The sequence below is a fragment of the Poecilia mexicana genome, unplaced genomic scaffold (genome assembly GCF_051168715.1).
Source record: "Poecilia mexicana isolate PSO_F unplaced genomic scaffold, ASM5116871v1 scaffold_15, whole genome shotgun sequence".
NCBI lineage: Eukaryota > Metazoa > Chordata > Actinopteri > Cyprinodontiformes > Poeciliidae > Poecilia > Poecilia mexicana.
This window is the reverse complement of record NW_028263384.1, coordinates 13,321,452-13,337,424: the sequence shown is the minus strand read 5'-3', so window position 1 is coordinate 13,337,424 and position 15,973 is coordinate 13,321,452. Positions and strand designations below refer to the sequence as shown.

The 15,973-nt window shown below is 39.9% G+C and overlaps 1 protein-coding gene across 2 annotated transcripts in view; it reads left to right on the top strand.

The window, feature by feature from the left end:
- The first annotated feature begins 1,631 nt into the window (after nucleotides 1-1,631).
- ctbp2a (C-terminal binding protein 2a) overlaps nucleotides 1,632-15,973 on the top strand; it is a 77,067-nt gene continuing 62,725 nt past the window's right edge. For both annotated transcript variants that reach the window (XM_088012878.1, XM_088012879.1), the window contains exon 1: nucleotides 1,632-1,984. The gene's annotated coding sequence lies outside the window, so the exon portion shown is untranslated. The remainder of the gene's footprint in view (nucleotides 1,985-15,973) is intronic.

The following is a 15,973-nucleotide window of genomic DNA, read 5'->3' as shown; positions in this document are numbered from 1 at the left end:
ATTTATAATAAAAACCCAATAAAGCACAAAGTTTTTACATTGTAACTGTGGGAGCTCATTTCCTGCAGTTTATCTGAAGATGAGATGAAACTTTAACAGTGTAACCTTCAGGGAACCTGGGGGGATTCCTTTGAACGTGAGATCATGGATTATATTCCCTGAAGGTTGTCTGAAGGCTGTACCATACTAGTTCTTAAAACTTTTGTAACACATAACACTTGAGTCAAATTCCAAGGCATTGAAATATCAACACATTAACAGACAACAACAACAACAACAACAATAATAATAATAATAATAATAATAATAATAATAATAATAATAATAATAATAATAATAATAATAATAATAATAATAAAAACCGACTTGGACTGTTTTCAGTTTCATAACATTTCATTTTCAGTTCCAGCTTCAACAAATAACCAGAAGGATTCCCTGAAGTTAGAACTTTAAGAAAGTCAGAGGTCTCATAATAACTTTAACCTGAACATGTCTCTCCAATGCTTGAGGTGAAGAAAGAGCTGCTGAAATAAACTGAAACTAGCTCATTTTGTTTAGATTTCAAAATGGAGCATCATCCTGCTTAAAGTGACCATCAGGAGATAGATACACCAAGGTCACTAAGAGATTTCCATGGTCAGTTACACTGTAGCGCTTATGCTACCCTCACAGGGGCCCAAAATGCTTCAAGGCAATGTTTAATATGATTACACTACCAACAACAACAGGATGAACTGTTATACAAGACAGGATAAATCCAGGATTTTATACTGTTTATGTCTAAAATCCTGACCTTATCCAGGCTCACTGGACCAGGTGACCTTTTCCCCAATTTGCCCGGGTGCTGTTTATGCAAGAACCACCAGTGGACAACAACAACCACATAAAGTTCAAAGAATCAAAGGCAAGGAATGGGCTGACCTATGGAGGGGCAAAACAGCAACCGTTACACTAAACCGACTCTTGCCTAATGATATTAGAAAATGAAATCTGGAAAATGTAGGCTACTCTTCCTATCAACAGCAAGCAGGGAACTCCTCATTGACCGCAAATGCAGCAAAGCAATAGAACACCTGCTCAGGGCACAACTAATGGAGAAGTCTTCTTTTATTTTATTTTTTTTTTTAGTTTGTGGTCATGGGCCCCCACTTTTAAATGCCACTCTGTGCAAATGGCACCACAATATCACAAACCACTAGTGCATAAATACATTAAGTTGTGTTAACAAGTGATCAAACCTTACTCACTCTGTTTTAAACTTTTCCCCATGTTCTAATTTACTGACATGCACCTGTATGTAACAGTGAGTGTGGCATTCATTTATGTTAATTTACTAAAAAAAAAAAAAATCAGGTGAGTACAAGATTTTCTGTATTAAATCAATATTAAATTTAATATTTCTATTGGACCACTTTTTTTTATCCGATTGGCCAATTTAACTTGTACAATCGCGTAAAATAAGCTGATATCACAATGACAAATCCCCCTTTCTAGAAATTTCCCACTGTCCGATCTCCATCAAGTGGAGGAACACTCTTATCTGTGCTGCCTGTGTGTGTGTGTGTGTGTGTGTGTGTGTGTGTGTGTGTGTACGAGGGAGAAGTGGGCAAAGGCTCCGCCTCACTCCAAGAGCGAGAGGGGGGGAAAAAAAGGGAAAAGCAAACTGATACACACCTCTCAATTCTGGCAGCAGGAAAAGAATAGGAGTGTTTATGAAGCTTATAAGTAAACAGCAGGATAACCAGGCGCACCGAGAGCCCAGGCTGCTTGCCCTGGTTAAGAAAAAACCCGACAGCGGGCACCGATTCGCAGCGCCGGAGATTGTCCCGTTGCGTGCAGGATTTAAGTTTTTTTCGTGCCATCTAAAGGTGGATCATTATCTTAATCCGAGATAACAAGCGAATTTGAAATGCGTAGCCTGCGATGCTATTTTTGGGAAGCCCTAAAAGCCGACGCTTGAACTCTCGCTAAACATCCAGTCGAGGTAGGCTACCGGATTATTGCGAAGGAAGAAGGAAGGAGAGAAAGGAGGAAAAAATGGGTGGTGTGAAATATTTCCCGTGTGTGCTCCGGCGGGGGTGTTCAGTTGAGAAAGCTTGTGTCCTCGCATCGCTGTCCATGTGTCCCTGCGCCATCAGCAAAGGAGGGACGAGGGAGGGTGGGAGTAGACATTAGGCGATACAAGCACTTCATAGTGAGCTGGAAACAGGCTGTATCGAGATACAAATTAGTGGAACGTGTATAAGAACATATATAGTTAGACAAATCCAGTTAAGATATAATTTAATGGATACTTTTAAATCATTTGAAGCAGTGTTGATTTGGTATGGCTTTCTACTATGAAAGTTTAAAAGTTTGGTGTATTTTCAAATCCACTTTGGACTTGTCTTGTTTTGACAGGCAGAGTGGGTACTGCTTCTCAAAAGGCCACTCTCACTCTTTTATTTACTCTCTTTTTTCTTTCTTTCTTTCTTTTTTTTTTTACTGCAGTTGGAGGCTGTAGTGGAAGAAAGCTTTAAGTGGAGGAGGAAGGGGCTGTGGGGGGGCAGCTCCATTGTCTGACCAGTGAAGGGGTGGGGATAGAAGCTGTATGCAGATGTGCTGCTGGCAACGGACATCTGCTCTACCCCCCTGGGCATTGTCACAACAGGCAGGGGAACTTTAGTGTGCAGAGAAAAGGCCCTTTGTGGTAATGATGTGCAGGCCTTGGCCTGCAGTCCCCTCTGGATTGCAGTGTTTGCATTTCAGATGCTACATTATTAAAACATTTAATCACCTCAAGAGGTTTGCTTTGAATTGTAGATTGGGGATTATATGTCAATGTTTTCCTAAATCAAAAAAAAAAAAAGGAAAGATGCAACAGATGTGTATATATATATATATTTGGTTTGTTTCTCTCAATCTACAGCACCCACAGCTCTGCTGGGGGGCGGGCGAGTGGGAGGGGTAGTTGAACTTTCCCATTTTGTGTTCATGGCCCACATGTGTTCAAATATGAGAGCTGGTCTCTAAAGAAAAAAAAAAGCACCTCGAGCAGCATAGCAGCATATATGTCAGCTTCTTTTTGGCCCCTTTTGTTTATGTCTGAAAGGGCTAAAAAAAAAAAAAAAAAAAATGCAGAATCAGTTCTTTAATATTTATGATAGCTCTTGCTTTGTGCGAGATGTCTCGGTGGTGTATGTGCTCGTGTTTGTATTGGAAACCAGGAACCTCATTTGCCTCAACAGATATTCCCTGGTGACTGGTAGATTCAGTGTACTGTGATTATGAACATGATTTGTGCTTGTAGGGATGAGCGTTGTACATGGCTGATCTGCTGCTCGGCATGCTTGTTTAGCCACGTATCTTCGCTGTGTTACACCGCGCTGAATGAGTGCGGGGCGAGCCGGACAGCTGCTCAACCAAAGCGGGAGAGAGGTTCATGGGCTTCACTCGGGATTTCTCTTGAATTATTGTCATGTGGATAAAATGAACGTCAAAGCTTTAGCATCAAGGAGAGAGAGAGAGAGAGAGAGAGAGAGAAAAAACAACAAAACTCTCGGTTGTGAGTTTGCTGCCTGTTTTGAAGTCATAGAAGCAATTACAATTGGTTAATCATATTCTAACAGCCTAATACTCCATTTAACACAGTAATTTGGATGCTGCCGAAATAGCTCTTGTGAGCTCTTCTGAGAATTCCCATAATGGCAGCGGCCTCTAAAAGTTCCCATAGGTTGGTTTGAGAGGATTTTGCTGTCATGTGATGTGATTGTGCTATGCATTGTGGAGCCGAGGTAATGGGTGTGAAATTACACTGTGCAATCTGTAGAAGGCAGAAAAAAAAAAGTTTAATATCCCTCAGAAGCTAAGAAGTGAGGATTTGGGAGTTGAAATAAGACTTTTGATTTTGTGCTTTTCCTTGCATATTTCTTTTTGAGTACTTCTTGTTGTCTTTTTTTGAGTTTTTATCAGAAACTTTGCTAATTGTTCAGTTGTTGAAGTATTTATATCAATACCATTATTTCTTAAAAAGAAAAAAAAACTCTAAATGTGATTAGCCTCATTATTGATACATCAATCAGACTTTGCTGGTTGATATCAATTTTCATGACAGTCATGTAAAAATTCCACGTTTTTCCACCCTTGCATATCCAAAGTTTTACATTTTCTTAGATTTTTAAGTTCCCCATGAATTCATGGCAGATATTCTCCATCAGCGAAGCTCATGGATGGATTGACAAATAATTGATGCACATGCATTTCAAGATATTGTAAGATTTCTGTATAACACTTCAGATTTCTTTGCTAGAGAGAATATTACCAAGATCAACAACACGCAAAGGAATTACAAAGTTTTCCCCGTTTATCCATCAAGGCATGTTTCACAAACAGATTTTCAAAAAAAAGTGCATCAAAGTACATGCTCTTTCGGGGTTCTACAATATATTGCAAATTTATTGTTATTTCAATAACACTCCACAGCCTTATAGCTTTGACACTTTAAACAAGCAGAAATTAGTTCTATGATGTGGCATGCTTTGCAGACTTAAGGCTCTGTGCCTCAAAGTTGTTACAGGGAAGAGCTAAAGCTCCACAAACCATTAAGCAGCTGCTAATAGCTTAGCCTGAGAGAACATACTTAAAAAAAAAATGTTCCTCTGTGTTTGGTGTAATTGGCGTCCAGTCGTAGTACACCTGTTTTTGGCTTGTTGCAACTTGTCCTGTTGTGTCTTTGATGCATCCGAGTATCTGTGTTTGTGGTTGTCAAGGACAGTTTTGAGAGTGGATGTGTGCCGCCGCAGACAGCCGCAGCAGCAGCAGCAGCAGGTGTCTGATTCTCCTCACCGATAAGAGCTGTTTTTGCCCTTCGCTCTTTGAAGAAAACTGGTCGCTCAGATTCTCAGTCTGTGTGTGTGTGTGTGTGTCTGTGTGTGTGGGCACGTTCGCGTGCTGTGGCTGATATGATATATACTGTGGCAAGAAATGAATAACTCCTCAGTTGCTTGCTCTTAAGTGCAGCCAAGTAATTTTTCATACTCTGGAGGCTGTTTCTCACCGTGTAGCTTTGTCTTACCACATTACAATCCCATACAAGCTTGTTTGTGTTGTTGCCAATTCTGAATTATGCATTTAACTCACAGCTGAGCTGCTGCGGCAGCAGGAAAACAAACACGTCGTATTGCTCTGCTGTTTTTTGAAAGGTTTTTAATTGAGGCAATCAAAGACGATTTGAGTTTTATCCACTTATTGGTGCCAAAAGTTATACGCGGCACCCTCGACATTTTGTGGTATGGAATAAGTAAAACGCCTTAAAGGGAATTGTTGTTCCATGGCAGTGAAACAATCTCTTTCCAAAATCCAACCTTCAATTTTAGAACAAAATTTAAATGTAGTAATTTAAATTAATCCCATGCAAGGATTTTATTTTATTATTATTATTTTCAAAATAACATATAACATCTCAAATGATTCCTACGCAATAGAAATATCACTATTTCTTTTAAATGTTTTTTTTGGGGGGGGGGGTTGATCAGGATGTCTTATAGTGACTAAGTAGTAATTTCTGAGTTTTTGTTTTCCTTTTGTGCAAGTGAGAGATTTGTTTCTCTTAGCTCCACTGCAAAATGGGAAAGACAAGCAAACATTATTTGAGGAAGGCAGATGGATATTGATCAGGAAATGGCTAGACGCATAGTTGCTCAATGCTTAAAAAGTTTAAAATACTAAAAAAAACAAGTTTAAAACTTAAATTTATTTACCCAACACACTCAGTAAGAAGTTTACTGCAGCAAGGAGTTAGATCATGCGATAATAGTGACACTCCTCTTTTAGAGAAAACAAAACAAAAAAATACTGTCTCTATAGCAACCATGACATGCTGTTTACATGCCAAGCAAGCTTTTGAGAGGCATGCAAAGAAAACGTCTTTCTGTTCGACCATTTCTAATGTAGACACGCTGTCTCACTTGCAAAGCCAGTGTGAGTCTTCTTAGTGACTTTTATTTAAGGAGTCTTTGAAATGCCTGAACAATTTAAAGTCAAATCTGATACCCCCAGTCAGAAAATTGAAAAATAAATAAAATCTGGGTCTTGTAGCAGGCTAACGATTGGAAACATAAAGCCAAATCAAGAGTGAAATCGTTCCCAAGACACAACATCAACCTGTAATTATCATCTCAGGCACCAAGCCAGTGCCAGTTAGAGAACTTCTTTTCAACTTTGTGAAATTATGAACAGCGTCAAGTGCATTGCCGTGCAGCATGAACAGTCTTATAGACAAAGGCAGTCCGAAGTAATAACAGCTGAGATGCCGAGAATAATGGCAGCAGCAATTCTGTTTAAAAAAAACACAATTATTTCAGCGTTTTTCCTCCCAAAAGTACTTTGAATGCATAATACGATATATTTGAAATATTGTCTCATCTTTCTGTATCCTGATTTTGACCCGTAGACACAGAGAGAGAGAAAGAGAGAGAGAGAGAGATGTGTACAGGGTAAAGAGAACACAGCGTGTTCACTCTGCATTACCGGAGCATAAATGAGAATTTCCCTAAATTATATTCTCATTATTGAAAAAAAAAAAAAAACCTCATGGCACCAGTGGAGTAACAGCATAGTGTTCTCTGTATTTATGATCATGGGAGTTTGCTCCCTCTGTCTGATGTGAAGCGTCACACTGTGCGCTGATTGTTCTGTTTTCCTAATGACTATCTATTTCCCTCCACAGAACTTCTAATTACTCTCATGTGCGTTCATGGAGCCTTCCAGACATGCGTGTTGTGAGCTTGGGCAAGCCAAGGCTAGAAAGATGTGTCGCAGCTTGGAGATCGAGTGTTTGCTGACAGACAACGATAAGAGCAGATACAAAAAGTAGTTTTCGAATAATTACGATGACTTGTAGAAATAAAACAGTCATTTGAATAGAACCTGTTGGCAACTTCACGCAGGGTTAAAAAATAAGTGTAAGTGACGCATATTGTTCCGGTGTAAAAATCAAAACCTGATTAAAAAGTGATTGAGATTTGTCAGGCTGGAAACTGTTGCAGACCACTTTCCGAAGCATTGTGACCCCCAGTGAACCATAGTTGGAACCACTTGAACATGGAATAGTGGGAAACCTTCCCATGAGTGTTAGACCGAGCGAAATTACTTCAAGAGCAGATTTATGACTCATCCAGAAGGTCATAAAAAAATCCCAGATCAACATCTAAAGCACCGCAGGACTCTCTTATCTCGGTTAAGGTCAGTGTTCATAATTCACCTACGAGAAAGCGATTCAGCAAAAACTGCGTAGTCAGACCACTGCTGACCAAACAGAAGACAGACATATTTCACATTTCCCTAAAACATCTTGATGTACAAGACTTTTGGAGTGATGAAACAAATGTGCATTTTAGAGGAAGGGGTTCCAGTCACATTAAGCATAGAAACAGAAAAACACTAGTACTGTAATGATCTGGGGCTGCTTTGCTGCTTCAGGAGCAGAACAGTAATTCATGAAACCTTGAGTTTTGCTCTTTTCCTGCATATCCTGAAGGAAAATGTGTGGCCATGAGATCCTGACCTAAAGTTTAAGTACAGTTGGGTTATGCATCAGAACTCAACACCAGCAGGTCATTCTCTGAAAGGCTCAAATGAAACTAAACTAAGTTTTTAAGGTGGCCTAGTTAAAGTCCACACGTATAATGTAATTGTGATGATGCAACACAACGTTAGTGGGCTATACAACCCTCCAGTTTGGCTCAAATTAAAACAATTAAAGCAATTCTGCAAAGAAGAGCAGTCCAAAATACCTCAAAATATATAAAAGAAACAACCTGTCAAAGCAAACGTGTAACGGCAGGATTTTTACTACACAGTAAGTGAAGCAGTTATTTCAGAGCTGCAAAATAACACTGGTTATCTTTGGGAAAAAAAAAAAAACTGTAAAAAGTCTGTAAGGTGGAATGATACATATTTCCAGTGTAGTATCATCATCATCTTTTTCTTTACTCCCCCGTAACCAGAGATTTACACAACCGTCTTTTAACTCCAAAATCACACCACCATAAATAAGTCAAGAAAGGGAATGATAAATGTTCTCCATCTAGTAGCGCACGTGTGCCTGTGCTTGTGACTGTCATTTTTGCAGAAACTAGCAGAGACAAAGCACCATCTGCACCCAGCAGGCTGCTCTAGCTGCTCGCTCCACTCGCTGGAGCAGAGGCAAAAGCATTGTTATGAAACTGACTCTGCTGCTGCTGCTGCTGCTACACGGTTTGTTAATGCTGACAGCTAATAATGTCCTCCTGGATGACTGTGCTTTCCTGTGGCCAAAGTGAGGAGACAGATACAAATGAAGAGAGGCAGGCAGGGAAGGAGCGAGGAAGACTGTAACAGCGGGGTTTGCTATCCTATCCCGACCTGCCGATGTTCTCTTAAGACGATATGTGCAGACGCACGGGGCTGAACGTGAGCGCGTTTGTCTTCCAACACTTTTGCCTCCTTTTTACTCGCTCTCTCTGCACACTGGAGGGAGGTGGCATGGAGCGAGGAAAGGCTCCTTTGTGTCTCAGCAGACTCTCTCTGTTCCAGTCCAGCTGACATAGACTTGTGTCAGGAGAATCCATCCTGCTGATGTTGGGGGAAGCTGCGAACTGAAAGAGATGTCTAAAATGCTGAAGTTGGCCCGGGCTGGGGAGAGGAGACGGCTGTTTGTTTGCCATTCTGCTGAGCTCCAAATTCGCGGGGAAAACTTTTCTGCTTGAACTTGCTGACGGAGATAAAGGGGAGGGGGGGAAGAAAAAAAAAAAGAAAGAGAGATGGAGATAGGGGGATTTGGGAGTCACTCATGGGCACACAATGCTTTGGCCATCACAGTTCTGTCACATTGACATTTAGACATGGTGAGAGCGGAGAAGAGTTAAAAGCATGTTGTTTTTTTTTTGTTGTTTTGTTTTTTTTCTCTTGTGTTCTCCTACCGCAAAACTGTTTTGCCACTGGTTACAATTTACAGAGACAGCAGTCAGTGAACCTTCCAACAGCATGAATATGCATAATAGGTCTGCTTTTCTTCTCTGCCCTCTGAGCTGTGTTCCTTTTTTCTGTCCAGAGACCTGTCGTGTTGTGTTTGATTGGCCCTGACATTTGAAAAGGTCCTTGAATTAAAAAAAAAAAAAAAAGAGGGAGAGAGAGAGAGAGTTGTTTATGACAACTGAAGAACTCTGCTTGCAGCCGAGTAAAAATGGCATTTTGAAAGGAGCACAGCTCTTGCATATTTAAAAGCTAATGGCTCTGTGAGTGTGCTGGCTAATAGGATGTTTCAATCTGGTGTGGTGGAGTATGCACACTTTTAGTATGCATGCGCACTGTCTGAGTGCTACCTCTAATGGCGGAGGAAGATGCATGAACTCATTCTAACTTATTTTGTGGAGTTGAAGGTTTTCTTTTCCTACACTCCACCAGGGGAGTAGATTATCTCAAACAAAACGATTAAACCTTTAAGAAAAAAAAAAATTAGAAAATGTATTCCATTCTTGAAAATCCAGCATCTGGGGGTCTATTATCACTATGGATATGATGTGCATAAAGTGCAACAGATTGTCTCCAAGTGTCAGAAAAAAACAGCGTTTTGAGCCATGGCACTCCGACTTGAGGCCTTAACACATCACTTGTCACACTTACTGGCACCAGTGTTAAAGATGTGAAAAAGGCTGTAAATACGTAAATAAGTAGCTGTATCATCTATTATGATGATAATAATAATAATTGTTAGAATAATCTTTATCTGGATACCAATCAGACCCTTCATGTAATTGCTGGTTGATATTCTATCACCAGTAATAAAACATTCTAGATCTCTAACTTCTTTTAATAACTTTTCCACCAGTTGCTGCTCTTTACTTTTCTGTTCTTTCAAGATGCAGTGTACAGATTTAAACGAGTGGATCTCTAACTTTTAAACGCCGCGCTTCACATAAATGGTGTTCAAGGACTTCATTTGGTGCCATAAGTGCGATTATGTTGATGTGAACCATTAGCTTGGTAATTTTGTTGGCTTATCCTTCCAGACCAGCTGAAAAACAGCTCACGTATCACACGTTTATGCGTCCAACAGCACTTTTTGCTTGCATAATTACTGGCGTGAGTCCAAACAACAGGACGACCTGGCAAATGTCCACGGAATCACTCGAAATCTAAACCCTGGTGTTAAAAAAAAGCAAGTGTCTGCACTCCGTTTTAAACGAGCAATGGATATGAGTGCGGCTGTAAACCACGTCGCTCCATCAGCACAACACAAACGGAAGCTTGCATAATGTCACAAATATGAGTTACCTGCATGGAGCTGAACTGGGAATGCTTTGTTTCTGGTTCCCATTGCTCATCTGTTTTGAAAATGAGCTTATTATCCACTCCATTCTTTGCAGTAATGGGAGTGTTGACAGAATAACTGTCTGTGCTGTGTGATTGAGTTTTATCACCTAAGCTATCTCCATTATGAATATTACCAGTCTTTGGTGAGCCTGAGGGTAACTCTTTGATTCTCCGCAGCTGAGAAGCTCTGCAGGAGGTTTCCTCTTTCTTCGTTAGCTTGTTCACATAGTGTTGTGCTTGATTTTCACCTGAGATGCGAGATGAAAAAAAAAGAAAAAAAAAAGGGGGGGGGATTTAATGGGGTTTAATGTTTTAAAGAGTCCAGAGGAAGCCACACACAGTCAGCTCCTCCTCAGTCCTCTGAGATTTATCCCTTCAGGACTCGGTGAGAGGCTTGATATAGGTGTTACTGGTGTTTTCAAGCATGTACTGTTTCAAGGCACTGCGCTTTAAAGTTTCAACAGCTTTTTACTCCGTAAGCCGCAGCAACATACGTTTGAGCTTACGGAAGACATTTAGTCAAGTTCGTTAAAAAAACAAAAAAAAACAAAACAAAACAAAAAAAACATCTTTTTGACAAGTCAGCATTGCCTCTGTGATTAAGTTTGTGTAATTAGAGGACAGGCGAGCTCACTCATCTGTCAGGGATCGTGCTTTATGCTTGAGGGCAGCCTTTATTTCAAATTCAAAAATACTTTACTGACACCAAAGGTAAAGTAAATACCAAGAATCTCTTCATTTTTTCTGACAGAGTGAGTTGTCGCTCAGCTTTGTGTTTGCCTCGTTGAAATTAGTTTCAGTTTTATTTAATTGTCATTTGTAAAATTTTGTTGCTACTCCCCGTTTTAGCGATGATTTTTTTATTTTTTTTTTTTATTTTTTTTTTTTTAGAAAGGACACTATTGCATGTACACTCATTGGTCTCGTTAACATGCTATGTAGCTCAGGTGTCAATCTGGTGTTCAGCAACTTTTAAAGTAATTAGCTGACTAGTAAGACTCTGCGGAACTTAATTACATGCAGACGAGGTATTGAACCCATTTGGTCCAGGTGTGCTGGACCAGTGGTCCATCTAAAAAGTTGCAGGAGTTTGGAGTTTGAGGCCCCAGCTCCACAGGATTAAAGTCTAGTCACTGCGGAGGTCATCTGAGGTCATATCTTCTCTTTCTCTTTCCTTTCTCAGTAAACCAGTGAGATAGTTGTGCAGTAGACTTCTAGTAGACTAGCTTTTTCTGAAGTACTTAGACTAGCCCGTCTGCTGCAATAACACCATTCTGATACTGAGTTTGTTCTTTAACAAGCATTCTTTATTATTTCTATTCTATTTAATTGGCAGAATTACTATTTTTGTCATCATGTAATTGAACAGGTGGACTTAATAACGTACTCTGTCAGTATATTTTAAGTCTGACCACATGTCATAATTCATTTTTATGTTTTTACATTTTAACCGTATTTTTCCTATTTTCCTTTGACTACACCGTTTCTCCTGATCTGTTTCTCCTTTTTTTAAATTTTTTATCTTGAACATTTCCTTCATTACGCTTTTGTGTGCTAGCTTAAAAGTGAGTTGTGCTGACCGTCTCTGTTTGCCGTTTTGCGAGTGATTAAATTCAACTTGGCGTTGTCGAAAGCATACCGGTGCATGAAACCCATCAGGTGTACAGACTCATAAAGCATTATGCAAAAAACACACGTGTCTGCACAGAGGCAGAGATGGCAGAGACGACAGACGCGCGCACGGTGTGATAAATGAGCTTATTATAAGCAAGCTATTAATTCAACAAGGAGGCTGAAAACACAGCAACACAACTCCTCAGAGGTTAAAGTGAAAAGAGACTAAATGTTCAGTCCGTGAAAGCAAATAAATGTCCGACATAAAATGCTCTTCACTGTTTAGTGGTCATTGCTGAAGCGATGAAAGACTCCCCGCTCCTCCCTGGGGTCAGGTTGCAGCCAGAAACCCACCTTGGCCCCGGTTCCCCGCCAACATGTCTGTGTTTTTTTGGTGTTTGCCTGTAGACGCGTGTGTGTGCGTGCGTGCGTGTGTGTATGTGTGGGCAGCAGCGTTCAGCGGTGTTCTCACAGCCCAGCTGAGACTGACAGATGGAATCATTTCACACACAGACAGAGAGGCAGGATACAGGAAACTGGGGTGTGTTTAATAGTCCTGGTGCTGCTGTGGTTGGTATTAATCTAGGTCAGCGGTGTTCAGCTCATGGCAAGTTGGCCTCTGGGGCAAGCTTGGCCTTTCTTTGACCCCATTTATTCTTCATTTAGTCTTACAGTCTACATGTAGTTTGATGGAATAAAGCGTCTGACAAGCCATTTTTATGCAGTGTCGGACATACAGTATTTCTACATTACTACATCAGTTTTCCTCGGCCTCTTCTCCTTTACACAGACATCCTCTTAAGGGCAGAAATGCGTATCAGAATCCTTTAAGGTGAAGCGTTAAAAAGTTTCTTCATATAGCTAACTATGTGTTTAATTTAACTTCAATATCAGCTTTTCTTTGTTTCTATCATGTGATGAACTGGGCAAGAGAGAGATTCTTAACTGGAATTCAGGAGAAAACTCGCCTTTCCGTAAGAATATTTCCCCTCCCCCCCTCTAAATAAAAAAAAAAAAACTAAAAATGGAATCGCTCTCATCGTGACTTCATCTCCACAGTTAATTTGGAGTTTAATTGCTTTTACAGTTGCTGCATATGCATCAGGTACTCCGTAGTAAATTAGCAGGGAAAGAGGGATCGTCAGGTTCACTAATTAAAACTTGTTCTGGCTAACCTCAACACAAAAATGTATCAGTGCACCTAATTAAGCTAAAACTATTATAAGGGGATCAAAAATTCACAAAGACACATGGATACAAGTAAAATGGGAAAAAGGCTACTTGTTATTATCTTCTTTAATTAAATCCAGTAAAGTGACTATTCCTTCATGCTAATTTTTTCTGCATGAAGAAAAATCTGGCTAAAGTAACAGTAAAAACATTGGCTATATATTGCAACTGATTTTTTTCTCTCTCTCTCTGAAGCCTCTTTACTCTGCAGCCTATTATCAACTGCATTTTTTGTGGACCATTTTCTGTGCATGTCTGCACTGTTTCCCATTTTATCTAAACACTTTTGCCGTACTTTAAAGACCTTGTAAACGGTGACCAGTGTGAAATATTTTCAGATAAAGGCACTACAAAGTTTAGAGACTCTTAACGTCTTGCCATATAGGTACTTTCAAGAATTTCGAGTTTATTTTTTTTCAGTGAAATTACACATCAATACACCAGATGTAAACTTATATTCTGTTGTTGAATATTCCACGACACTTTGGTTTCCTTCCTTAGTCAAAAAAATAAAATAAAATAAATAATTTAGATAATTCTATTGGCTTGTGCTTAGCTGTGAGTGTAAACTTGAATCGGTCTTTGTTTCACATAATACGTCTTGTCTATCTCCAAATAAATTAACTGCAACATTATTTTTAATCTTAGTTGAGCAATGTATAATTTTTTTTGCTCCCTGCACACATCTGCAGGGCGGTATGGTATTTCGTTGATTAATCTTAAAGAGAAGCTCATCCACGCGTCTTATTGTCTGGTTTGTACATTTACGAATAGCATTGTCTCTTTCCTTGATTGAATTGCAGGCCTGAGGTCCCTGCCTTCATGTTGTCTGTCAAGAGGAAAATAGAACGGACAGATTTATTACCACAATAAAGGCATCTTGGACAAAGCCTCTCACCTGTCAGCTTAAGTAGTCGACGTTCAGACATTCCCGCCTGCGTGTGTCTATATTTTTGTTTGTGCACATAGGCACGCAAAACATATTTAATTCAGTAGTTATGTGGGAAATAATTTCTTGTGACTGTGGAGATTTTTCACTACAGACTTTGTTTTAGTTCATTTGATGTGAGGAGCTGAAGGAGAGGAGAGGGGGGGGGGGATGGTTGGGTGAGTGGGCGAGTGGATCCAAAACCCTGACTGAATGTGGCCATCATGCAGAGTAATATCACCATTATGCTATTGCTAGTGACTTAAACGAACAGGCATTAATAACACAATTGCGCAACAGCCAAAGTCAGCAGTTAGCACTGCTGCATTGTCGTTTAATTTGGAGCAAAAGATGGAGAGAATACGAGGAGGAAGGGGAGGGAGGAGAAAGTGGATCTTTATAAAGGCAACGTAAAGGAGAAATTGGGAATGAAAAGGACGCCGTGTGCCTGAGGCTAATGGCACATGCAAAATAAAGCAAAAGGAGGAAGCCTGGACGGATGGTGATGGTGTCAGCAAGAAGAGGTGTAATTGTTTGTGGCTGGTGTGTTTCGAAAGAGAAGAAGAAAGAGGAGGAGTTTGAAAGGTATAGATCAAGAGTCTGAATGACAGCTTTACGTCGACGCCACTCTCAACCTTTTCTGTTTCTTCTTTTTCTGCTGCCCGTCACTTAAACAGTTATAAATCATATATTTTGTAGAAACACGTATAGCGCTCGCTGCGCCATTGTTCCTCAAAATGTTGACTGAAGGGTATTTCTGTCACGGTTTGTTCTTGAGTTAAACGCAATAAATGTCAAGAAACACCCTCTCTTTTTTTCCTGGCCTTGGACATTCATGCTAGACGTCTGTTACTTATAATGTATGTGTGTGTGTGTGTGTGTGTGTGTGTGTGTGTGTGTGTGCGTGTGTGTGTGTGTGTATATATATATATATATATATATATATATATATATATATATAAGCTGTGGCTTTCAGTGTGTCCTGACGGGGACATCTTAAGAAGAAAAATGATAAATATCAATCACTAGAGAATAGATGTAGTTATGCTTTTATTCTAAATTGAAACCATCTTTCTTTTTTTTTCTGAAGGCTGTCACATTTCCCTTCTGCTGGTGTGAATAATTGACTATAAACTTGCTGCTAGATCTTTCTCGTGTGTGTAAAGGCGCTTTATTTTAAAGTTCTCATAGACTATTGAAGGGCAAGGGTCAACAACCTTTTTTTCTTTTGAGGAGCTCCTTTTTATAGTAAGGGTATATTTTACAACATTTATTCTCAGTTGAGTTCTGGTTTGTAGCTCATTATAGTCATGTTTCTTTTCATGTTACAGTTCAAGAAATAGACCAAAAGTTATGAAGGAATTAAAGCAAAGACGAGACATTCTGCAACACTGTCGAAAAATTGCAAACGGTTGATGATTTTAAGGTGAGAAAACCAACCTGGGCATCAATTCAAAACACAAAGCAAAGTCAAAAGTAGTGATAGGAAATACAGAAGGCTGAATGTGAGTTAATAAGGCAATAGCTCTTTCATAACACACTTCAACGTAGTGTCAGGGAACCTTTTTGCCTTCTCTATGTGTTTTGGAAAAGGACCAAAGTCAGACCATATCTGCTATGGTCCTGACCCGCCAAGTCACAGGCCCACATCAGCTGATTTGTAAAAGGTTAAGCCGAGTTCGCAGGTCAAAGTAGTGTCGTGGTTAGAACGTACAGTATGGCTTGTGTGATCAGGCTGGAATTACAAGCATAAACAAAACTCTTTCGATCCAAAGAGTGAGAATCCAGGCAGAGACACGTACCGCTCTGCTACTGAGACCCTCATTAGGTATTTGTGAGTGATTGGAATCCACCTTACAGGTTCTTCTA